Source organism: Sphaeramia orbicularis, chromosome 22 (genome assembly GCF_902148855.1).
Source record: "Sphaeramia orbicularis chromosome 22, fSphaOr1.1, whole genome shotgun sequence".
NCBI classification, from domain to species: Eukaryota; Metazoa; Chordata; class Actinopteri; order Kurtiformes; family Apogonidae; genus Sphaeramia; species Sphaeramia orbicularis.
Genome location: NC_043978.1, coordinates 28,172,738 through 28,199,462, shown reverse-complemented (window position 1 = coordinate 28,199,462; position 26,725 = coordinate 28,172,738). Strand labels below are relative to the sequence as shown.

The following is a 26,725-nucleotide window of genomic DNA, read 5'->3' as shown; positions in this document are numbered from 1 at the left end:
GGTGTAGTCAGATAATTATAATAATCAGATCTGACATATTTACATGGGCATCAGAAATGTGATAATTGAAAAACCCTAGTTTTGATGTTTTAGTCTATTATCAGATTTCTTTAGGAGTTCATACTGGTGGTGTTTTCCATGATTTCTTTATTTTACACATGTGCAGATGTAAAAAGAACAAGATCAATCAGATTAATAGGTATACATGCATGAAGATATCAGAGTATTGTGAAGAAATCCAAGTGTTTTAATTTGATTTCTCATAGATCACTGCTGTTATCTAATAAAACAGATCAGTTTCTACTGTTTACATGATCATTTGAATAATCTGATAACTCCACAAATCAGGTAATGATTGGAATTTTAGTGTGCATGTAAATGAATATAATATAATATAATATAATATAATTCCGTTTATGCATATATTCAAGTTGACAGGAGAGTTCAACATCTGCTCCTTGGTTGTGTTTCGAGCTGTAGAAAATCTGTCATGTGATGCTCTGATTTGGGCTAATCATAGACGTTTTCAGAATGGAAGGGGGTTAAAGTCAAGACACTTTTCCAATGTTCTATGTTAAGACCCACAGTGTAGGGGTAGACTCACATCCAGTGCAGCTGTAATTACCAAACTCTGATCAGAATCTGACAGATGTGACCTGGACATGAATCTCTGAATGCTCTGCTGTGTCATGACAGAAGCTTGAAGAAGTAGCTTCACTTCTTTCACAACAGCATGAAAAGACGTCAGGTCACCTGTCTTCGTATTTCTGCACTGTTCATATTTAAGGGGTTATATTTTGCTACACCCACTTTTATTAGTCTTTGGTTCATTTATTTGTGTAGTTGGACCCTAATAGTTCATAAAGTTTTAATTTGAACCCTCTAGGTGCTGCAAAACTATCTTTATATTCATTTTGACAAAAATGGAGTGGATTTCTACAACCCGTTTCAATTCCCTCTTAATTTGTTACATTTTAGAACTAGATACCTAGGTTATAATAGTTTTGGATGTTTAATTATAATTTAGTTTTAATTCCTGATTAATTTGTTGCGTCTATAACTAGTTACGTCACGACATTTGCACATATAAGGTCAAGACTTCCGATGAACATTTCTCCGAGTACGACATAATTGTTTGTCAGCAGCAGTGGTTGTAGTCCATACTGAAAATATGTCCAAACTTTGAGCCGATTACCTAAAATGTTCAGTTATTGGTTGAATGGGACAGAGCAGCACAGCCAATAACCTGGAGGGGTGGGGCATGAAGTGGCTCATTTACATTTAAAGGGCCAGCGCTCAAAACGACCTTTCTGGTGTCATTACTCAGAAAGAGAGTTGAAGATGGACCTGTGCATAGCATTAACAGTTTACGCTGACCACAGGTAAAAATGTGAAAAATATCACTCCTTTAATGCAGATATTTTACAGATGAGATTTTTCCTGTACATTTGGACCTCTTGTCTTCAAACTTATTTTTATCTTAACAAACATAATTGGCAGCACAGTTAGAATGGGATCCAAACCCTGTCTCTATCTCCTGTTCCTACATACAGTATTATGTTGTTCTATTGGTGCCTGTTGCATTCACAGTGGACAGAGTTTAACAGAAAAACTGGAGATACTTCAGAAAAACACATTATAAAATTTGCAGACTATTCAGTTATTGTGTCCTTCGGCAGTGACCACACTTAACATGGTCCTGTAGTGAGTGACTTTTGTGACTGGTGCAAATCCTGTGGCAAAAATTAAAAAAGATGTGGTTTGATTTTAAGAAAAATCTCTTGTCCAACTCCCATGTTCTGAAAAACATTCAGGCTGTTGAACTGGTGGTTTAGTACAAATATCTTGATACTATCAACAACAACCTGCGCTTTGAGCCCTAGGTTGATGCTTTGTGTAAGAAAGCACATCAGCACTTGCATTTTTATTGCAGACTTCACTGTTTTAATGTCAACACTGTTTTTGTGAGTAATTTTTTTATTTTTATTTTAGTGAATCTGTTCTTAGCTTTTGTTTTATCTGGCAAGGGTTACTTTCTGTTAAACAGAAAAATAGCTTGCAGGGTGTTGTGTAAATGCGCAGAAAAATTGTTCAGAGATATACCAGCAATCTCATGACCTGTACAGGGCCAGGTCTTTGAAGAAAGCCTGATCCATCCTGGTTGATTCAAACCATCCCCTGTGATGTGAATTTTTGTTATCGCCATGAGGAGGCAGATGCAGTACAAGTACAAGTTCAGAAAATCAGTTATCCTTGCTGCTATCAGCCTTGTAAATGACACAGTGTAGTTGTGTTAGTATTTGTTGTTGTTGGCGTATTTGTTGTTGTTGGCTGTTATTACCACTGCCTGTGAGTCAAATTGTCCCCCAGGGATAATAAAGACCCCCTTCGACTTTGACCTTACACCAGGGGTTCCCAAACCTTTACAGAAAAATGTAGCCCCTCCCCAGAACCCATTTTAAAATCTGTACCTTCTGAATATCTGCATTTTTAAGTGACCCTCCCACCATCAAAACAATGTTCAACTAGAAGCACTCAGAGAGCGCAGACCTCCGCCAAGGCTGATCAGTGGCGCCCCCCGTGGGCCCCCCCACCCCTGATCACCACCAAAATTTAATCATTTCTTCCTTATCCCATTTCCAACAAACCCTGAAAATTTCATCAAAATCTGTCCATAACTTTTTGAGTTATGTTGCACACTAACGGACAGACAAACAGACAAACAAACCCTGGCAAAAACATAACCTCCTTGGCGGAGGTAATGATCTTTTTGATAGTTCCTCTCAGTTCAACTAGACTGGCAGCTAATGAGGATCAAACTAACTAATAAACTAATAAACTAATAAGCTGGTTTATCTCTTTTGAAAATTTTTTGTCTCTCAGTTCTGAAGAAGTCTCTTGGATGAGAGACGAAATGTTTTCAAGGGCTAAACCAGTCCAGTTGAACAGAGAAGAACTTCCAAGAAGAACAATGACCTGGACAAATAAGAACCTACACAGAAATGTTCAATGATATTCAGTCAGCAGCAATCTTATGCATATTTTGCAACAACAAACAGTGTCTTTGTCACACAGATAAGCATTGATCATTTCTGGGATGCACTGTATGATGATATGCAGAATCTTCATTTGATCATGTGTCCCATTTATGCACAAAATCTGAACCATGACAGCATCTGTAGAAAAGAAAAGAAAGACAAGACTAACTAGCCCGCACTGGGACCCATCATAATAAACACCTCACACCGCAGACTAATAGATGAAATGCGTATAAACAGTGGTGCATACTGTGTGTTTGCTGTCTGTGGATCCTAAAAGTTGCAGCAGAGTAAGCTGAGATGCAACGTGATCTCAAAACCACAACTGAAACTCTGCCAACTTAAGACTTTCCACTCGGCTAACGCAATACTTAGGAAGATCAGCCTGGATTAAAACAAGCAAAAAGTTGGCTGACAGTTAACAAGGGACTCACTTAATCACACCACAGTAGAACACCAGACCCTAAATAAATATGAACACAATTAATCTTAGTCATGACGTATGGTCAAAGAGCTGCTTTGAGTCTAATGTAGTTGTTAATGTCACTCAGTCCATTGTTTTATTGAGTCTTGAATGTGCATTTAAATGAAGTGACTGCATTTAAATGAGTTTATAAAATACAGCTCCAGTGTCTGGGGCTGCTGAAGCTTTACATTCTGTTCACTGTGTTGATAATGATGACCCACTTTCTAAGGTAAAGATGACTACAAAGCATGTTTGCTCTGTAAAGTGAGCATCCTTGGCTCACGTCCTAAATGGAAGACAAACTGCTTTGAAGCATCTTCTCCTTCTAATGACTTTCTCTGCCTTGTCTTGTCCTGTCTTTATTAGCAGCTCTAATAAAGTGGTGAGAATGTGTGTGTCTCTGTGTGCGCTGGGAAGCAAGAAAGAGGACATAAGGGTGTGTTGTTTGTGTGTGTGTTTTATGATTTATGATTAAAGTACAAGCATAATGATATGACAGCACTTTGCCTTTATAATCAGGCTTTAGTTTCACATTTTGCAGAGGACCAACAGGTAAATTATTCATGTTAAAAAAGAGAAAGAGAGGGAACGGACACTCTGACACTGTCCAAATCCTATGAAAAGTATCTTCACAGCACTTCCTGTACCTCACTAATCCTCTTCACCTTGCCAGAACAATGAGATCTCCACAGAGGATCCCAAACATGTTCGTTTGATGATGAGCAGTCGTCTTGGCCGACAGGTTGATCTCCGGCATAACATGCCTCGAAACATTTCCCATGCAAGAAAGATTTGTAATCTCGAACAGTCAAGCTGAACCTGACACTTTGACACTTTCTTCTCTCAAGTTTTACATTTATATCAGGATTTGTCATGGCTTTCAAGCCTGTTCCCCAATTTTGATCACAGGATTTATTTCTTTGCATGAATAAATGCGAATAAAGGCAGCTGGATATGTGCACCCTTTGTGACAGGAAATCTATATAGGGCACATCTGTCTGGAAATCCTCTCAGATCTCTAATCGAAGGAGGACTTTTAAGGGGGTGGATCTATTAGAGTCACGACAGTCATACCCTAGAATGACCTTTGACCTGGTTGGTGTTTTTAGTTTGTGCATTTTTGTATTACTATGACTCCAATTATATCTACAGGGTGGGTGAAAAGTAACTAGGCATTAAAAATTGGTAATAAAATCCATATTCCTCTTACAAATTTATTGAAACAAATGATACATGTTCTTTATTTCATGTTCCCCCTTCCCCCCCCCCCCCTCTCCCCCTGTCTTTCTCTATCTCTCTCTCTTTTTCTCCTCCTTTACCCTCTCTCTTTAACCCCAACTGGTCAAAACCCCAACTAATCAAAGCAGACATCCATCCTTCAGGAGTGAGGGTCTGCTCCAGGTTTCTGCTGTTAAAAGGATGTTTTTCCTTCCACTGTTACCAGTCACAAGTGTTTGCTCCTGGAGGATTCTGTTGGGTTTCTGTAAATGGGCTTGAGAGTCTGGTTTCAACCGGCTCAATATTTAAAGTGTCATGAGAAAACTTTTGTTATGATTTGGCGCTATATAAATAAAATTTGATTGGTTGGTTGGTTGGTTGATTGATTGATTGATTACATGGGAAAATAAAAGTAAATCTTCATATTTCAACATAAGCACCAGTTGAGTCAACCAGTTTCCTCAAACGGCCAAGAATGGAATGAACAACCTTCTGAAGGACGTGGTCTGGGATATCATTGAGAACCTCCTGAATCCCTGAATAAGAAATAAGACAATAATACAATTGGACATCCCCATTAGTGTGGTCTGTTTAAAAATGTTTGTCATGACTTCAGTGATACTAAAAATTCTGTAATTTCTAATGCCTTGTTACTTTTCACCCATCCATATCTATATGTCATTCACATCTATATATGTGAATGACAACATGTAATATGTAACATATTAACACTGGAGTGTCCCTGCAGCAACAATAAAGCGAAGAATTTGTTTGGTGATGAAGATCTGTATTTTACTCTCATACAGTTTCCTCTTTTTTCAACCTGCAATATCTCTGGTTGTTTGCGTCCTATATTTCCCAGAATGCCTTTGACTAGTTTAGAACAAGCAGCAGCCTCTTGGGCTGGAAAATGAAGTCAGTATAGAGGTGGCTGAAATTCTATGTCCTGATATGAAAAAGTCAGATGAAATACGGCATGACCATTCAGACTGAAGTCACATTTCACAACATCAGAAATGTATCCACCGTAGGACAACATATGAAAATGACCTTGGTCTGATTTAAAAAAAACAAACAAAACAGTCAGATTTGGGACACTTTTGCTTGCAGTGTGAATGTAGCCTCAGCCAACACTGTGGTTTTCAGGAAGTGAGTGGGAACATCAGCTTGGTGAATTTGGCTCCCTGCTATTCTCCACCTCTAACTTAAATCAGCTGCTTCCTCCACTCCTGCGTTGTATTCTGTTAGTGCAGTTATCTCAAATACTTGCAACCTATTACATATTTGTGTGAAATGTTCCTCCTATTTTGCATATAAATTTGTCATTTAGGGTAAAAAAAAAATGTGCCAAAGATACCGTATGGTTTGACCTTTGAAGTGGACATTTTAAGACATTCTGTGAAGCTTTTCATGAGATTGCGTTTCTATGGTGACCGAATGACTGATACACATTCCTATGGAGATGTATCCAAAAACATCCAAGTATTGAGTTACTTGTATGGTCTTTATACCTTATGTCAGTGTTCTTCAACTGTGGGTCGCCTGGAATTCAAATGGGATCACCTGAAATTTGTAGTCATTGATAAAAGTAAAAAACACAACTTACTAATAAAAAATATATGGTGAGTTGAGAGAGACAATCCCAATCCATAAAAGACATGACAAACTGTGAAGCTGAAACTGAAGCACTGTGGTACTGTTTATCTTTCAAATGTTCATTGTGGTCGGTTTCAGATGCTGTAGCTCTTTCATAATTCATAGTTTGAGTTATTGTTTGTTCAGTATTAATTATCAGCCTTGTAAATCCAAGCTGGACTGACTGTACATATCCTGACCAAGGAAAATAAAATTCTCACTTTGTGCAGTAATCTACACCTGGATTTTCTGCCTCCGTCCATAATAATATGCATTATATAGACTAAATGTCGTCTAAAATTAACGTTAATTTGCAACGTAGTATAGCAAACTATTCAATGATCAAAAACAGATTAATTTCAGGAAAAAAAAAGTCTCTGTTTTGATCGCCTGGGGTCACCAGAAATCTATGTTACAATGGGGTCACGAGACAAAAAAGATTGGGAACCACTGCCTTTTGTATTGGTACTTACCCACTGTAGGAGTAGCTGAGAAACATTAGCGGTATAAACAAGCCGATATCCCTGATCATGCCAAAACCTGGTGGTCTTTTTTTTTTTTTTTTACAAAATAATGTATTTATAGCAAACAACAACACGTGGCATTGTTTCTCTGTACACGCTTTTCAGATTTAATTACAGCAATGCTTTTATTACCAAAACAGATTACACATTTGACCCTTTCCCAGTCAAAGAGAATTATTTTTGCACTGTGTGTGATGATGCTTGAAGGGTGGTATTTGGTAATGAAATAATCTGTATTCTGTTGATATGATTAGTGAGAAACATCCAGTGAGTTCGACTCTCACTGGAAACTACGCTTGGCAACGTAGCATTAAATTTTAACGTGCGCCGCTGCCACAGGTTGAATTGCCTTTGAATAACAACAGAAGCTGCCTAACGTTGCCAGCCACAAGTATGTCTTGTTGATTTGGTGTGGCTTGTGTGGTGGATGGATTAATCGCCCTCGCAGCTTTTCTGTGAAACCATCAAAACAATGTCAGCTCAGCTAGATAGAGATGGAACGTCTGCACGGACAATCTGCTCGCTTGAATCATCCATCTGCGATGCACCACAATCTCCTGCGCATTGTTCACCAGCATCTTTCAGCCTTAAAGGAGAGGATGGTTTTGAGGCTCTGGATGCAGGTGAAACAATAGCTTAAAGCACGCTTCTGGGCTTGTGTCATTTTAAGCAGCTGGGGTTCCTCAAACAACATTGTTTCCTTGGTTCATTGCCTAGAAAAAGTGGAGTCAAGCTTCTTTTTACTGTCTTTTTTCCCCTCCAACAGGATTATTCCAGTATGTTGCCAGTCACAGAGCACTCTTAATGGAGTGGGAAATTATCCTGACACACATATGAGCGAAAAGATATAAACCAAAAGGAGATGGAATAAAACCACATTTATTTAGAATGATTTGGCTTCTGTTGGCTAGCTTTGTGTGCCTCCTTTTTCTCCATCTTTCAGATTAATTTGTGGCTGGGCAGCGAAATATGTCTTGCAGCTGTAGCCTGTTTAAGGTTTGGTTTCTTCTTCCTCCATCCTCTTCTTCAAGACTCTGCTATAATCTCACCCAGCTGTCAAACGCAAGGAAATAGAGATTCTCAAAATTTCTTCCATGCCGAGTTGAGAGAACAGCTTCCAATTTGGCTAAAGCCTTTTTTTTCCCCCTTAGTATTCATGATGCTGAAACAGTCTTTAAAACTGATCTTGTGTAAAATGACAGCAGTGTTTCTGTATATAATACCAAAGCAATGCTTCCCAATGAAATTTGGTCTGAGATGTATTTATTTAAATATTTTTTAACAAAACTGCAGGCTGAAAAACTCTTAAACCCTTCCATTTGTTACACACAACAGACTATCCAATGACTTTAAATAGATTTAGCATACACATAAATAAAACATGAGATTAGTTCAGATTACATAGTTTAAGGAAAGATGAGTAAACAATAAGGATAACAGAAATAATCAGCTTTTACATCATATAAATACATTCGTAAGACTTTTCCATGTGCTTACTAAGCTTCCTTTTCCCTTTAAAACATGAATGAGCACCCCATCTGAGAATAAAAACTGTAATAACGGAGCCATGTTGTAGAAATTCAGTCCAGTTATGAGCGCGGTAGAGTGGATCCAGGTTACATGTTTTCCCACAAACAGCTTCTTACAGTGAGACAGTGTCAGAAAAATAAGCTCACTGGGTTTGTGTTTTCCTCTCCTTCACCTCTTGACTGGTGAGGTTGAGACACATTGATCTCAGGCACTTTCTGAAATCATGAGGTTATTGACCGACAGAACGATATTTTCCACATGTAACACAACCTTTTATCCAATCTTACATTCTTACAAATCCTACCGCACTGTACAGTCATTCATCTCATATCTTCTTTATTTAATAACATTTAATAATCTCTTAAGGTTCAGTATGTAAGGATCATGTCTGCTTATATAAAGTCTGCATTGGCATTTATTTCGCTCTAGAAGATGGTTGTTTATTGATGTTAGCTGCCACCATTCTTAAGCTAATGTACATCAGACTTTTCAGTTTGACACCCATAAATTTGGTGTCTTCTCAGGGCCTACACTTATAAAATATGTAATGCATTGCCATAAATCTACATTGTACTTACTCTTCCACTGTCAATCCCTTTTTTTTTTTGTCTTTTTGCTGTATTTTAATCTTGTACCCTTTACATAATTTGACTTGTTGCATCATTTTAAACTGCTTTAACTTCTTGCATAATTTAGTTGCATTTCATCTTGTTATTTGTTTGACAGCCGAAATCTTTGCACTACATTTCACATGCTGTTATGGAAGTTTTCATTTATTAACTCTGGCAGGCAACACATTTTTCTGTTTTTAATCAAGAAAATAAACTCACATATCATGTTTTCGCTATGTATTTTTCTCTGCCCATTGGAGACCCAATATAAACAGTTTTGTGACCCATTTTGAGTGAAAAATGCAGCTGTACGCTAACATTTATGTAAAGGCTTCAGGTCGGTGTTTGCTCCTAAATGCCTCAGTAACTCTGTTCTGCTCCTCTACAGCAGCAACATTACTACTATTACAGTTATGTTAGAAATGGAGTTAGTTAATATCAATAAACTCATAGCACAATAATAAAAACTTATAGTAGCTAGTGTTGCTCACTGATGCTGCTGTAGAGGAGCAGATCAGAGGCACTGATGAAGTTTCTTTGGAGCAAATATAAGGACTTGTGGAAGTCAAAGTCTGTGTAGCTGCTGTACGTGGTTGTAGAATATCCTTAGCTTATACATGGTTTACAGCTAACATTAACCTATGATCACCTTAAAGGGCAAAATGGTCTCCAAAACAAACTTAATGCAAGCACATGCTCAAATTTTACATATCAAACCTTTAGCTGTTCTTTAAAGCAACAATTCCCAAAATGTACGCTGTGGCCTCCTTGTGGATTGGGATGGTACTGCAGGTGGACTAGAAGAAGGTCATTCAGAATAAATGAATGAAATGTTTTTAAATGCGAATTTTCTTCAATTTGAAATCACAGTAATATATGAGTAGATACAAAAGAAATAGCCGTGGGATTGAAATTGTGCTGTGATTGTATTATTTTATAGACCCGATTTAATGTTCAATATTTGCTTCTATTCTTATTACTGACTTAAAAATTGAGACATTTTAAATGTAAGCAGGTTATTATACTCTTTCAGAGATGATAGAGGCCTTTCTAAGAATTAACTACCTACATGAATGCAGGAAAATATATTTATTGCTTTATAAATTGTTAGATCATGCGTATGAACAATTATTTTGAAGATGCATAGGTGTGCTTTCTCAATAAGAAACTTACTGGGTTTTATACCATAATTTACATTTCTAAATCCTTGGTCAAGACTCTTAACATCATTATATGTGGTAAAAAAAAAAAAAAAAAAGATGTAGATAAGTCATGTAAAATTGCATGTACAGGCTTAATTGTTCATTTCATGAAACAAAATAAATCTTCAGTATTTGAACATCTTAGTCTTGTGTTGATTAGAATAGTGAATAAAGGGTTTGTTGACGGAATATTTTCACTTTTCAACTTGGAAGGTGATATCTATTTTGGGAATAGCTGCTTTAATGTAATTTAAGTGATTTAATTAATGAATATAATAATGCACTGTGCTGCGTCCTATTTTATAGTTAACCAATATACAGCTTTATTTTATTTCCAGCTCTATTTAGAAAAAAATAATAAATAAATAAAAAAACATGAAGAACCTTTTTCATCTCTGAGATTAGATTGATGGTGTGTAAGACATTAAGAACAAACACAGTGTCTGCTAAGTAATTTAAAGGGTAACATACCAAAAGTTAATTGAAAACGTTCCTGTGATAATAGAAAGTTCACAACATTCACAGTATTGTCCAGTGTGTCAAAACTCACACCTGTCTTACACCACAGAAAAGGATAAAGATCACTAGAAGTGAAACAAGAGTCACATTTCATGAACTGAACATTTTGCTTGATGCTTAAGACAAAAGCGGGGTACTTTTAGAAAACAACCCATTAAAATAACCTTTCACCAATAGCAAAAAAAACAAAACAAAACAACATGACACTGGCATTAAACTCGAAGTATATACAGCAAGTCAAACCTCTCACAAAGTAGCAATAACCTGATTATTTTATACATCATGGAAATATCCATTTCCTCAAGTTTTAAGGCATACAGTCATTATGCACAAGTAAGTGATGCACAAACCGAGATCAATGTATGAATGAAAAATGCAGACTACGCTCCCAACCAAGTCAGCTTTATGTACATATACAGTATGTAAGTGGACGGACAGTGTATAACGTCCGATGTCTGTAAATGTGCATGTTAAAATATACTCATGCTGGAAATTATAGAAAGACTCAATGTTTACTTTAAATATCAAGTAGCTGCATGTGACTAAAAAACGACTGTTGAGGCTGAAGTGAAGCTTTTAAAACTCTGAAAATCACATAATTAAGCCGTTTTGTCTGTAACTACGTCTGACCTTTCACCATTTTATATCGAGCATAAAGCCAAGTGCACCCATTAAGCGTTCCACTTTAATCTGACATAACGGTGTTTAAAAAGACCACCTCTTGTTTCTGCAAATGCTTAGAATCATGTGTAATTTTCAGGTGATCAGTGATTCAGTCTCAATTAAAACTACTATTCCAAAAAAGTGAGAAATTCAGTAGGAAAACACTGGATAACCCTAACCACGTCTGCTCAGATCTTAAATTAGTAGACAGTGTTTTATTGAGATAATTATTAAGAAAATATAATAAACAGCAATGCGGATACCTGTGTGTACTTCCACTGTACATCTTCGTCTTTAATCCCAAATTAGATAATTCTATAATCCCATATTTCAGTTGGTAAGAACATCTGAAAAATAGTTTTGAAAACTTTCCTCTCTCGCTGCAGTCTTTTGTGTCTCTTTTCCGTCGGTAAAAGCTGCATCACTGGAGCGTCTCTCATCGTCTTCATGCATTTATGTACAAGTCAAAGGCATCCAGATATTCTGGATAATTCTACCTCTAAACTGGGATCGCAGCAGGAGAGTAGACCACTTTTCCGTTGTCTCAGTCTAATGTGATGATGGTCAAACGGCGTATGACCGACACATAGTCTTAGATTCAGTTCAGAGATGGGAAATCCAGACCTCGTACTCGTTTCCTCCATCCTTGAGTCCGAGATAGTCAACATATCTGCGAGGTGGGTGTCTGATCCAAAACCAAGGAAGCGTGAGACCTACAAGGTGGTGTAGATGTAGACGAAGATGATGACTACCAAGTTGAGAATGGTCCCAATGATGCCCAACATGGCCAGGATGCTCTCCTCCTTGCTTTCCTTGTCTTGGGTTCCCTTTTCCTCATCACTGTAGACAGTATTTACCATTTTCCCTGGAAAAATCTGCAGTTTACTTCTCAGACCAATCTGTAAAAAGTAGATAAGACAAAAGAAAAGCAAATGTTAGTTACAGCAACTGGTTAATTAACTGTATTTGCATGGTGTATGGTGGACAGTGATAATGGTAATATAAGCTGGAAAGATTTAAGCTTTAAAATACATTATCACATAAGCAACTTTCCCTTTTTTTTGATGTGAATGGTAAATATGTGTTTAGCAAAAATACTGATAACACTGAAATCTGCCTATCAATACCGGTTTTACTGTTCTTTTAGTGAGGAAAATAATGATTATCAGGGCTAAAGCAGGCTGAAGTCAGTTTAAAAGAAATGTGTTATCCGTGATACCAAGAAAATATATAGGAAACAGTTCTGGTCCAGGGAACAGATAAAGAGATTTTCAAATCCCCCAGACTCAAAAAAATAAATAAATATGGAGAGATGTGTGATGCTTCTTTTTTTCACACGTTCAGAGAAAACTTTGAGTTTGTTTGTGTGCAAAGAAAAAAGCAAAGGAAGTCAGTTATGGGTTGTTAATTTAAGTTTTTGTGAATGATCATGCAAAAAAAAAAGTGTTGTTAAATTCTGATTATTATATGTCAAAAAAAGGAGTTTTCAGAAAGAAAAAAATTGACTTTTTCTCTAAAAAGATACATTTTCTTGTCATGTATTTCATTAGAGAACCTCATCTTAAACAAACATATTCAAGTATTTCTTAGTAAGACATCTGGTCTAATATTGAGCTAGATTTAATGAGACTGCATAACATCCTGGCAGAGGAACAAGACTGTTTACAGTATTTTAAGAGCGGAAACACTTTCACAACTTCACCATTTAAGTGAGTCTTAAATAACTTTTTCGTCGCGTGTAATAAGCAGAACTAAAACACCAACCAATGAGCCACAAACCCACACATTAAACCTTCAGACTGTACGTGGGATCGACTGTGCTGCTGTTTTCTATTTGTTGCAGTGACTTGCCCATTAGACTCTCAGCAATGTTTTATTCAAAGACATGTGGAACATTTTTCATCAAAAATAAATTACTTAATGCTGTTCTTTCAATAAAATATCTCCTCAACCATCTCCTGGGTGTAAATGCTGTGAAGAAAGAGTTCGACAAAACACGATATTTGGAGTCATCTTAAACTGATCCATTAAATTCAGATACAGACCCAAACCACTGGATAACTTGAGTCTTTTCCTGCATAATTTTACTCTTTTATATTGATAATCCTGTCCAAAGGGTTTTTAGCAAATAATCATGTACTCGTTGACTGGTTTGATAGCACAGGTGTAAAAATAATACATTCAGGATCTATTTTTATACACTGTTTTTAATGATTTAATGAAGTTTTTCAACTTCCGAACCATGAAAAAAGATAAGTTTGACACTTGTATTAACCTTCCAGGCATACTATCATCTATTTTTCAGGTAGTGTAAATATTTTAAAGGGTATGATGTAGGTAATGTTGCTCTGCTGGATAGTTATTTACATAAAACACATCATCTGCATGACTTTTTGCTCATTTTATTATTCTTATCCAGTAACAGTCGGAGCAGAATGAATGGATAAAACCACGATAACACGGAATGTATGAAAACAGACACCAACTCATCTTTTGACTGACATGCTGGACATCAGAGGAATGGCCTTGGCAGCTCTCTGAGGCATGGCAACTGAAAAAAGACAGGTGAAATTCCTGCACTAGACTCTATTCAGCTGTGGAATTTCTTCAGTTGTGATCTGATACAAGTTCTGAGTGTGCCAGCACACATGTGTGAGCAATTCACTGGGTGTGTATGCTTGGTTTTTGAGGTTGTGTGTATTGATTTGTGTAGCCCAGGGTGGAGTATAAGAAACTGGCTGTATGTTTTTAGCCTTCAGGCGCAGCAGCTTGTGCAAGTTGGCATCCAAACACCTCTCATGAGAAAAGCACTTCTTTTGCGGGTCAATGGGTTTTATACACCAACTCGCAACAGAAAAGCATGTAAGCTAATGCACTCTAAAAATAAACTTTGTAACTGGGAACTGTTTGTCTTAATAAAAAGCTTGGATGGAGGAGAAAATAGGAATTTTGGGGGTCCAGCAAGAGTTTGCAAAAATGCGTGTACACTGGGGGAAGGTCACAATCAAGGGGTGTTTTTTTTTTTCCTTCTTCTTCTTCTTCTCCTCCTTTTTGTTATTATTATTATTATTATTATTATTATTATTATTATTATTATTATTATTATTACTATTATTATTTCGCCAGGTAGGTAAATTAAGAACCAGTTCTCATTCACATTATCAGCCTAGCCAAGAAGAAGCCATCAGATGCAAAACAATACAAAACACAAAGAACATTATTGCTCAATGTCAAGCAGGCTCATATAAAATGTAATTAACCCATAAAGACCCAGTGCTACTTTTGTGGCAGTTCCCAAATTAATTTTTCTCTATTTCTACATTTCTTAACTGATTTATCACCATTTTTTATATAATATTATCCTCTGTATTTGCATTTTTTGGTGTAAATCATGTATTTTCCTATATTTAATTCACATATCATGTAGATGTTCATCAAAACTCAGAGTAAATTCAAATTTAATTCTATCAAAACAGAGAAAAATGAGCAGAAAGTGACTTTTTCAGTCAAATACATCATTAACTGAAACTAAACTTAGGGTCTCCATCCCCTGCCATTTATCCAACTCCATGGGATTTACAAGTGAATCAGTGTTGTAGAAGATGACGATGTTTCCACAGTATTAAATTCATCCAGATATTTTATTTTTTCCCATAAAGACCCAGTGATACTTTTGTGTCAGTTCCTAAAGGATTTTTTTTTCTATATTTAACCTTTCTTATGTGATTTATCACCATTTATTGCAATATTATCCTCTTTATTTCGAGATTTTTCAGCGTAAATCATGTATTTTTTTTAAAAAATTTCATTTACTGATGTAGATGTTCATAAAATCTCTGAATAAAGTCAAAGGTTATTATATCAAAACGAGAAAACTAAAGAATAACGTAACATTAACTGAATATAAAGCAAGTGTCTCCATCCACTGTCATTGATCCAACGCCATGGGTTTTACTTGTGAATCAATGTTGTAGAAGATGACAGTGTTTCCACGGTAACTATGAAGCCTCTGAACGTCTAAATGGATCATATCTGATGACCATGAAAGATGAATAACTGTATTTTACACCAATTATTGACATGGATTGGTAGGATTAGTGGATCAACAGTAGATCTGTGGATGTTTTGTGTCACTGGTAGCTGTTTGGGTCTTTAGGGGTTAATAAAAAAACCCACTGAGGTATATAATATACACAATGGTGTTAAACACTTAGAGGAATCTGCAATGATCCTGAACTATTGATTGAATCGTGTTTTTTTTTTTTTTTTTTTTTTTTTTTTTAATGTGGGACTGTAGGTATCTGTTGAATGTTGTACCAAGGAGTTCAGTATTACTTCCTGTATTAACAGTATATCTCATGTAACTGGCAAAAAATGCAAAAACTGCACATTAAAATCAAAATTACTGACTTCCTGTTGAGTTAAGGGTGTTGTTCTAAGAGTCTGGACCTGACACAGGCGACCCCACACAATTAATATGGATGAAATCTCATGTGGAGGGATAAGGAACCATTTTTGAGAAAACTAATTCTCTGTCAACTCTCTGTTTGTTTCCAGTCATTTCAGTTTAACACAAAAGACTGGATTAGCCGATATTAGAAGCTTCATTCATATAAAACCAAGAGGACAAAAGACAAAGTAAAATTCACAATCATTGCTTCATAATAATCTTTATTGTTGCTCTTTTCTTGTTCAGTGAGTTTCAAAAGTGAGAGAAATAATACATGTACTGTTGGATCTGCTTAATGTTAGTTTAGTCACATTTGTCTGTTGTTTTATGAAATTATTCATGACATATGCTGGTCTCAGACTGTTAGCTTGTTTTAGATATTTGCTCATTTAAGTGGTTGTTGCTTGGATTGTGTTCTGTTGTCTGACAGTTGGTGTTATTGAGATTTTAGCTGACGTTCTTCTGGTTCTGTGAATGTATAAAATATGTATATTGCTACAAGATTTGTGTAGCATTACCGTGGCAACAGAGACAATTGCTCCTAGTCAATAGCTTCAATAACTTTTCATGGCAAACTTCTTCAGAAGAGTCTAACAAATAAATAAATAAATACATAAATACATACATACATACATACATACATACATAAATGGTGCCAGGCACAACAAACCCCGCCCCTTGCACGTATTGTAGTTTATTTTGGCATCAATCCAGGTGATGTCCACATGTCTATGCATGTGCTGATGTCAGTATATCAGTTGCCTCTATTATTTGCCAAGTTTGAGGTCAATGGAAACAAAATTGATGTTTTTATAAACATTTGAAATTTTGCCCATTATAAGTAAATGGGAAACCAAAAAATTGTAAAAAAAATTAATAAAAAATTTGAACTTTGACCTAATTTTCCCAAAATGTAACCATATCTATTCTGGGTCACTGGCAATCTATACACCCAATCTGGTATGAATTCAACCAACAGTTTTGCTGCTAGAGTGTTAACAAACAAATAAACAAACCAAACAAAAAACAATACTCTGCGCGAACGAAGTACAATGGCTGGAAGTTCATCAAATGGAGTGATAACCGCATATCCAAACCAAAATCCTGTTGGATTGAAGGAATAGGTTTAATATTTTTAAGTTTTGTAAGAAGGAATTAATTATCCATTTCTGGCAAAATAATATAATTTTTGGTGTTACTATGGGGAGGATGTTCAACAAAAATTCTTCAGTCAAAAAGTTCTTTAGATGAAACTAAACAAATCTGAAGACCCTCAGGTTAATCCTCTAAGAAAGGAAGTTCATTCAAGTACAATGGCTCCTAAAAATGGATCCAAAGTAGCATTTAATGTCAAAACAGGATGAGATGAGAGATGAGATTATTGTTAATCCTTTTAGAAATCCCATTGCCCTGTAGGTGGAAATGGAATAAAATAAAATGCAGAATAAAATTAAACTTAGCATTTACAAATAGCCATCATAGAAACTAGAAATATACATAGTATGTGAAATCATAGTGGTAGTAAAGTAGTCAAAGCATCAGCTGGTTGGCACAGTCTGATCTGGGAAGTGAGGAAAAGGGTGAATTTAATAATAGTCCTTAGAGTTTCAAGAGGTCCTTCACACTGGTCAAAGCTTGGGCCACAATTACCTGAAGTACACCTTGGAAATACAGCTTAAAATGGACTGAAAATGGTTGGGGAATCTTTATGGGATCTGAGTTGCACCGGTCAATCCCCACTGAGGCTTTAACGTTGAAATGATAAGTCAAATGCACTTCACCTTTTGTTTGTCGTGGCTTTCTGTACACAAATATGTTGTTCCATCTGTGCTTTTTCTACTTGAACACAAATCATCTACTGACACGATCACAAAGCCTTCACAGCTTTTCCCTTTCCTGATGATGAATGTAATTTCCACACTTGTTTACCATAATTAACCTTTGCGACGCCCACATTATTAAGGCTCATTATTAGAGCGTCCCTTCCTGTAATTGAAATTTATTGGGATGTATCGGCCAAAGTGGGTATTTTTATGTTACCACTGCAAAACTCTCAGGCCGCCTTATTACAGATACTTCACCTTTTTCTTTGACTTACTGATTGTGCTCTTTGTTTCTCACTTTGGCAAAAAAGAGGATTGAAAACATGACCTGCCAAGAACCAGTTAAAGTATCATAGACTCAGTGTTGTCTTGTGTAGATGGATGACAACAAAAGAGGAAATGAAACTTACAAAAGATCTGTTCATTGTAAAATAAATGAAGGAAAGTTCTTTTTTGCTTTTAAAACATTTTAGTTTTAGTTTGGTTTTTGATCGTATTGCCTTCAGTTTTATGAGCACATGTACTAGTTTATTTGAGGAATTGAGTATTTGACTAAAGGAACTGACTATTTGCTAAATTAATTTTGTTTGCGTTTAGGTTTTCAGGTACTCTGATTTAAAGGGATCATATTTTGCTAAACCCACTTTTATTAGTCTTTGGTACATTTATTTATGTATTTGGACCCTAATCGTTCAAAAAGTTTGAATTTGAACCCTCCAGGTGCTCCAAAGCTATCTTTATATTAATTTTGGCAAAAATCGAAACAACCTGTTTTAATTCCTGCTTAATTACCACTTTGTGTGTTTACGTGTTTGTTTGTTTGTTTGTTTGTTTGTTTGTTTGTTAGCAAGATAACTCAAAAAGTTATGGACGGATTGTCATGAAATTTTCAGGAAATGTTGATACTGGCACAAGGAAGAAATGATAAAATTTTGGTGGTGATCAGGGGGGGCAGATCTGTCTTGGCGGAGGTCTGCGCTCTCTGAGTGCTTTTCTTGTTTATGTCTATAACTTGTTACATCACGACATTTGCAGACATAAGGTCAAGACTTCCGACGATCATTTCTCAGAGTACACCATAACTGTTTGTTAGCAGCAGTGGTTGTAGTCCATACTGAAAATTAGGGCTGCACAATATTGGAAAAAACTGACATTGCGATTTTTTTTTAACCCTGCGATATATATTGCAATATGAAAAAATACTAGGAGGAAATGAAACTTACAAAAGATGTGTTCATCATAAAATAAATGAAGGACAGTTCTTTTTTGCTTTTAAAACATTCTAGTTTTAGTTTGGGTTTTGACCGTATTGCCTTCAGTTTTATGAGCACGCGTGCAATAGGAAAAAATACTCAGGAGCTGTGTGGTGTTGACGTAAATGGTCTATGTGGAGTTGAATTGATGAGGAATTCAGACCCAAGCATAGCATTTACAGTTTATGTAGACCACAGGGGAATGTTTTAAAATGCATAATTCCATTTAAAAAAAAAAAAAAAAAAAAGCAAAATATCACTCCTTTAAAGCCTTGATTTATTAAAGCTGAAAAATGCAGGATGAATCCATGGCAACGAATACAATTTACAAAAATTTGCTTACCAAACCATGAAACTTGTAATTAAACTTACAACAGCAAATTGGCGGGGAAATGAAAATGAGTCACATTTTTGTTTTTGCTGCATCGTGGTTTCATGTGCATCATGAATTTTGTGTTTCTGTTATAAGGGATTATTATGAAATATATGAATATGAAACAGGACTAATTTAAGCATTTATTCATACCCACCCTGTCTACACTGATGCAGGTATTTTGCTAAAACTGATTCTTTTTTCTCTCTATGCTTGGCCACTTTTACAAACTGAAGAAACTCTGGTTTGTGTGTATCCATGTGACATGAGAAAATAATAGCATCATATACCATTTCGTGCATGTCTGTTGTTGCTTTGTATAGTGACGCTGCACTTGAAACATGTCATACAGGTGTGTAAGTCTGTGCTTTACCTGCAATAGATTAAGGTCAGCACGGACAGACCAGACATGTTCTGGTGAGAAATGTACATAATATAACCTTGGGACCCCAGCAATGCATTTTTGTCCTTTGTAGGGGACAAGTTATATAGTTTTATTTCGAAAAAAATAAAACAGCCTTCGAAAGTAATACCTGTTGTGCTGCGCAGATAACATCCTGGGCTTTCCAGTGATATTTGACAGTGGATCTGTTTGTTCAAAACAGCTGCAGTACCAACCGCCATGTTTCATACATGGCACAAGAAAATGTGGTTATTAAATTTCTCCAGATATTTTATGTTAACCCATAAAGACCCAAAGATCCACTGTCGACCAAAAGCATCTACTGATCGAAAGTGTTGATCCATTAATCCTATCAATGCATGTTAATAATTGGTGTAAAATGCAGTTTGTCATCTTTTCATGGTCATCAGATATGACCCATTTGGATGTTCAGAGGCTCCGTAGTTACCGTGGAAACACTGTCATCCTCTACAACATTGATTCTCCATTTATCAAACCCATGAAGTTTGATAAATGACAGTGGATGGAGACACTGGGTTTGTGTTCAGTTAATGATATATTGTACTTTTAAGTCACTTTTTCTTCATTTTTTTCTGCTTTGATATAATAACCGTTGACCTTACCCTGAGCTTTTATGAACATGTACATGATCAGTGAATTAAACATAGGAAAATAGATTATTTTCACTGGAAAAAAGCAAAATTCAGAGGATAATATTAGAATATATGGTAATAAATCTCTTAGGAAAGTTTAAATAGAAAGAAAAATTCATTTGGGAACTAACACAAAAGTCACACTGGGTCCTTATGGGTTTAAGGGGGAAAATTTTTGTCATTTTTTAAAAATAAGTGTTTCATCTACAGTTTGAGGTGCTTTGTTGGTGCAGTAGTTTTTGACTTTGTGAATACAACACTTTTTTTCTAATGTCCTCTATAGTGGACATGATGGACTAAAGCTGCTTTCATAGGAAATACAAGGTAATTATTTGTTGGGGGAGAAAAGGGACATTGTCTTCTCACCTAAAGCAATTATTGAATACAAACACTGGGTTTCAGGAAGATAGAGAATGTACTTCACAACCAAAACCAACACTTAAGTTTAAAGTAACTAAACTTGAAAACGTGTCTCTGCTTTGTGAAAATTCATTGTTATTATTTTTATTCATTGAATATTTATCTCAGTGACCATTTTTGCTAATAACACAAAATCAACCTCAAACCAAGACAGAGATATTTTGCAAAACAAAGGTTCTGTGGAAAAAGAAAATACCCAAATATTCACATTAATGTTGACAGGACATGAGTTATGACATTTTCTTGAGTGCTGATGTGAAGTTTTTGTTGAGGTGTCTTTTGTATTGAGATCCAATTGTTTGTTGTCATATGAGCTAATTACATTTCTGAGCTAATGGCTGTCTTAGTTACCTACATCCATGTAACAGTACTGATTTATATGCAGAGGATGCCATATTTGAAGCTGAAAACCCTACGCTGACTCCTAAATACTAAATTATGGTATTTTAAATGACTAGAAATCGGAAAAAAATATAAATCTGGTGTAGATGTATCCTTTTAAGGAATATTGTTGTATACTTTTAATATCTTTGAAATTATTGGTGGTGTTTTAGGTACATGTTTTTAGTACTATGTTTCATTATGTGTTTTATGTGTGTTTTTAATGTGGAAGTGTGGCTGAAATTTCTATTTCTATAACTTCTGCTGCTGTCTTGACTAGGACACTCTTGCAAAAGAGATTTTTTAGTCTCAACAAGTCATTTTTTCCTGGTTAAATAAAGGTCAATAAAGATATAATAAATAATTCATCTTTGCTACAGTGTACACCACTAGCTACCATTATCTTAGAAATGGAGTTAGCTAGCATTAGCACAGCATACACTCCAAAACAAAAGTCAGCACTCAGAATATCAACATAAAGAACGTTTTCCAAGTACAGAACATAATTTAGAGGCCGGATGGCTTACATTATGTTAAAAAAAAGGACCTTCCAAGTGATATTGTGTGAAAAGAAAGTATAACAATGGCAGCTAGCTTTTAATGTTAGCGAGCTAGCTCGTTTCCAAGCTAACAAGTGTTTTGTTTGCTAAACAAGGATATGATTGGGCTCTTAAACCTCATCATATTTTCTTCTTTTTTACTTCAGTGCTAGTTTTAGTCTTGCTTTCATTAACTATAAGAACCCATTCAGAATCTATATTATAAAAGGGAAGTGAACTCTGTGTGTGTGTCTCAGGCTTCACACAAAATCCAGAAAGTGCTGACTGCTGCAGTTTGGTCTACTTATGTATTTTTGGTCAAGGAAGAGACTCGCAAAAACAGCAAATTGATCAGGCCAATATTTTGGGAGATATTAGTACTTTTGAAATACAATAGACTTACAATCATGTTGCTATGCCCAGAATCATAGAACCATAGAATTGAAGTGGGTTACCTAGCAACAGATAAACAATAGGGCCATGTTGCCATGGTGCCAAATTTCATGTGCAGAAACAGACATGCCAGCTGAGAGGTTATTCAACTGAAAATGCCAGTGGAATTTACCAAGAAAGTAGAGGAATGAATGAATGAATGGTCAGTAGTGTTTTATTTGGTATTGGTTTATTGTTCTTATTTGTTGTTGTTTTTTATTGCACCGCTTTTTATGTGTTAATCTATTCTTGTATTTTATTCTTTTATTTATGTTTTATCTATTCTTCTGTATTTTTATTTATTTTTTTATTTTTACAGTTGTTCTATGTCTTTTAATCTGTTCTTGTATTTTACTTTGTTATTTTGTTTTTTATTAATTTTTCTGTACAGCACTTTGGTCCACTATGGTTGTTTTAAAGTGCTTTACAAATAAAGTTGGATTGGATTGGATTGGATTGGATTGGATAAAAAAAACACATCTAGAACCCCTGGTTCCCCACCTAGTTTTGTAGAAATATCAAAAAACAGGACATCCACATAAATTTTAAAGAGGCAAAAGCATAAACATATAACAATGGCTAGTGTTTGTGGATTATAGGTTTATCAGAAGGCCATATATAAAAGGCCACCACATTGTAAAAGTCAAGTCTTTTGTTGGGGCCTTTTTTATAAGGGTAAGAGCATCAAAAGGTCTGTCTTTTTTAAAGGCGAACCTCCCATATGGCAACTCTGAATGACTCTGAATGATAAAACAATATCCAATCATCAGCATGTATTGTACTTGAGACGTACATAAAAACCCCATCAGGCTGTTCCTGTGTTAAAGTGTGTCCTCATGCTCTGATCTGTAACAATGGGCTTTGATTGCTTCTCCTGGGGAGCGCTATAAACAGGGCTTCCCTCAACCTGAATGGAGATCTTTTGTGTGGCACGCTGGATGCGCCCTCATGCATGAAGACGGCTGCTCGCTGCTGATATAAACAAGCGCTCAGCAAAAAAACAGAGGAGGGGGAAAAATGTGCCCAAGGATGTTGAGGGAGAGGAGGAGGAGGAGGAGGAGGAGGAGGAAGGAGGAATGATGATGGTGGTAGTGAAGGTGGTGAGTGGGTGTGTGTGTGTTCGAGGGGGGTGGGGGGGTGGGGGCAGACTAGAGTGCTGAGGAAACAACCATCAAGTACAGCTGCGTGTCACAAAACTAACCTTCTGGACGCCCTCCAGTGCCTCCCCATCCAACAGCTCCAGCTCATACAGTGTAGAGCAGAGAGCGTTCTGTTTCAAGTGGCAGCCAGCGTTGGCATCCTGCGATGATGTGCCATAATTATTAACCCACCCATAATGACTTCTTCCACTCCCTGTTTAACACTAGGACTGGACGTGTGTGTGATATGATCAGAGCTGTATAATCCAGCATGAAAGTCACTGGAACTGTATTGGCTTTAACATATCAAATGAAGAGCTTTTAATCCAGCCAGGACTTTTCCACAAACACCACCTCTTATTGATTAGACTGCATGCTATTCTAAGGTTAAGAGGATTTAGTTATCTCAGTATTGATTTCTGTTGTCACTCAAGAGTTCATTTCCAAAATTCCTGACTGTTGTTTTTATTTAGTTTTGTATGCCAGTTTGATTTTCTACAGTTTTATATGCATTTTTTTTTTTAAAACATTAATTCTACCTCTTTTTCTGTATTAATCCTGCACATTTCCTGGTTTAGTCTATTAAAACTCTCTTTATATGAGATAAGAAATGTTGATACCAAAAAATTCTGGGCCACACGTACAATGGCAACATTGGTTTCAGTTAGATTTTATTCTGATTCATGTCAGTTGTACTTTTTCAGGTATTACTGGAAAAGGTTTGATAAATTAAAGAACATTGAAGGGAAACAAAGTTGATTTTACCAGCAATTCTATTTAACTGTTTTCTGTGTAGTTTTAGAATTATTATTTTTATTTTTTATATTTTATTATTTAGAATTGTGGTTTTTTTGAGGATCTCAGTAGTTAGACTTAGTTTTTATTAATTTTTAGTGTCAGTTTGAGTTTTTTAGATATTATGAAGGAAAAAATAATAATATTACCTGTAGTTCTATTTCCATTTTCCATTATTCATTTTGATTTTCACTAAAATGAACGATGTTGCCATTACTAGTTCTATGTTTTAGCCTCGATTTCCCTGAATTATATAACACTTAATGGATTTCTATGAGCAGGACGGGGTACATTCAGGATCAAAATGTGACAGGTTTACTATTTCTTGACAACTTCTCATTCAAACCAGATGTCAGCGCTTCCTTTGCCAGTGTTTTTTTTTTCCTCTTTTTCCTCGCCAATCTCACACCTGGTTCCCCTACTTGTGTAGCCAGAGGCGTATTTGTATAAAATGAGCAGATGACACAGAGTAAAGGAGATGTGAACGTATATGAGCCGTACATGGGACGACAATAAATCCGGACCCTCCTGCTGCTGCTGCACCTAATGGCTTACAACCTCAGATCAGTGGAGAGTAAAACCTTTTGCCACTTGAATAATCCTGAACATGTCAAATGACTCCAGATGCTAACAGGCTCCGACAGGCACACTCGCTTTTGGCATTGTTTTAAAATGGAATTAAAGCAAACATTGTCAAACCCTCCCAAGTAGATGCACATACTCATTCAGACAGGTCGACACCCAGACACGTATATTTCACATATTTAAAGCCACTAATTGCAGAACTAGTCAACAGATGTACAACCACAGCTGGAGAAACAATGTGTAAAGGTAGAAAAATACTTAAAATTCTTCATTGGCACCATTTTCTAATTGACACATCTGTTTTCTTTTAGTGAAAACTCATGACATGTTGTTGTGTGTGTATGTGTGTGCGTGTGTGTGTGTGTGTGTGTGTGTGACCTATTTACAATTACATGTACTCACTGATCCATGAGTGAGAAGAAAGTGACTGATCTATTTTTGATTTGAGAAAATGTGTTTTATTTATCAAAAGGTCTTTGGAAAACTTCTGACTTCAATCTCCAACATCATTTTGGAATCAACTGCACGTTGCATCACTTTTGTTTTATTTGAATCTCAACTTCTTCACTCCTGAGAGACAGACTGATAGAATATCACAGAAAAAGCAAACTGCAGGCGTATACGTAAGATTGCCCTGCTGTTACATAAGAAGCATTTAAACTTGTTAGCAACATGCATAAACAGGAACTCCCAGAGGAGCATGTGGATGTGTTTTGTGGACAAATACAGTAACTATCACGGCTAATTAGATCTCTCAGAGTATAACACAGAACAGAGTGGAACATGGTTTGGTTGTGAGGCAACATTCAGGGTGTTTCTGCTCCTGTTTCTACAGCTTGATTAATGATTTATACTAAGACAACTGAGCTGTGTGGGAAATATCCCACATTTACAAAGAACGTGACATGATGCATATTAATACTGAAGCCACACTCTGTCATGAGATATTTAATTGCGATTCATGAGGTATTTGTTGACAGTTTGCACATGATGATGAAAACATTTAAAGGTGATATATTTCAGCAGAGGTAGACTTACCTTACAAAGCATCAGGAATAACATAGCATTGGACATGCTGGAGGGGGACGTCTTTCCGTAGTGCACAGACATCCCTGGCAACTAGGGTGAAAGTGGAGCCCTCTCATCCTTCGGCTGTTGAGGGACACAGGATCCAAACAGGGCTGGTTTGTGGTCCAATTTTCGGGCTCTCGTTGGATGTCGTACCCTGCAGCGCTCCAGCAGCGTCTCCTCCCCGAATTTCATCTCACTAGTGGCCAAGTTCTAGCTGCCGTCACTTTTTCTCCTCCTCAGTCTTCTGAGAGCTGAAACTGTGCTGCTGCCCACCTCCTCCTCTTCCTCCTCCTCCTCCTCCTCCTCTCTGCTCTTCCTCCTCTGTCTTTTTTGTTTGTCCCCCTCCCTCTTCTTCTTCTTCTTTTTCTCCACTCTCCTCCTCCTCTTCTTCTTCTTCTTCTCCTCCTCCTTGTCTGTGTGGAAGGATGATGTCAGGTTGAAGAATGGAGTCAGTTGATGGGCAGATGGGGGTGGCACAATAACAAAGCTGTTTCATATGACCATTTCCATGATGCTTTGTCTTTATTCCACAAAAAGGGTCTCCAGTTTAGTCTCCCCTGCCAACACTCCCTATCAACCCTTAATAAAGCAGGCAGTCATTTTAAAGTCTAATCTATTCTATCAAACTTTCATACTCCTCTGCAAACATGTTTAACCAGTGTTTTGGCTTTTAAATGTTTCATACTGAAAAAACAAAGCAAATAAGGTGCCCCTGCTGAAGTGAAGCCCCTGCTCTACATGATGTGTATCCTTACATACCTATTCTTGCGCTCCAGTGGTTGAGCGTGTATCCTTAACTAACTGAGCAGAGTGTGAACGCTGGACGGCTATAAGAGAGACACCGAGAGAGAAAGGGGGGGGTGGTGGTGGTGGTGGGGGTGCTGTGAAGGAACCCGTCACCTCACACGGATGCTGTCGTGGTTGCTTTCACTCCACAGGCAAGAGGTATCCCCTGCTCCCTTTCTCTCGCGCATATTAATGCAGCTACGGTTGCCTGGCAAC

General features: G+C 36.6%; 1 long non-coding RNA gene across 1 annotated transcript; it reads right to left on the bottom strand.

The window, feature by feature from the left end:
- Nucleotides 1–8,127: 8,127 nt before the first annotated feature.
- LOC115414341 (uncharacterized) lies at nt 8,128–26,039 on the bottom strand. Its single transcript, XR_003934605.1, has 2 exons — nt 25,691–26,039; nt 8,128–12,305 (listed from the first exon to the last, which is right to left on the bottom strand). It is a non-coding gene; the product is annotated as an uncharacterized LOC115414341 (long non-coding RNA).
- Between the last annotated feature and the right edge of the window lie 686 nt (nt 26,040–26,725).